Here is a 242-nt window from a genome sequence, read left to right on the forward strand (position 1 = left end):
CACCTTTCTCTCTCTCTCTCTCTCTCTCTCATTTCTTTCTCCATGACATCAGATTCTCCCGAGGTGCAGCAAGGGTGCGGGAGGGCCAGGGGGGAGGGAACATCACCTGCGCCTCTTTCCCCTTTCATCCCCCGGAGGAGGCTCTGGCCGCAGGATGGTGTCCACGTGACAGACAGCATTTATTCCAGACTCCAGTGTCCACAGATGAGGGGGCGAGGGCAGGGGCGGGGGGTGAGGTGGGG

Source organism: Neophocaena asiaeorientalis, unplaced genomic scaffold (assembly GCF_003031525.2).
Source record: "Neophocaena asiaeorientalis asiaeorientalis breed wild unplaced genomic scaffold, Neophocaena_asiaeorientalis_V1.1 scaffold629, whole genome shotgun sequence".
Lineage (NCBI taxonomy): Eukaryota > Metazoa > Chordata > Mammalia > Artiodactyla > Phocoenidae > Neophocaena > Neophocaena asiaeorientalis.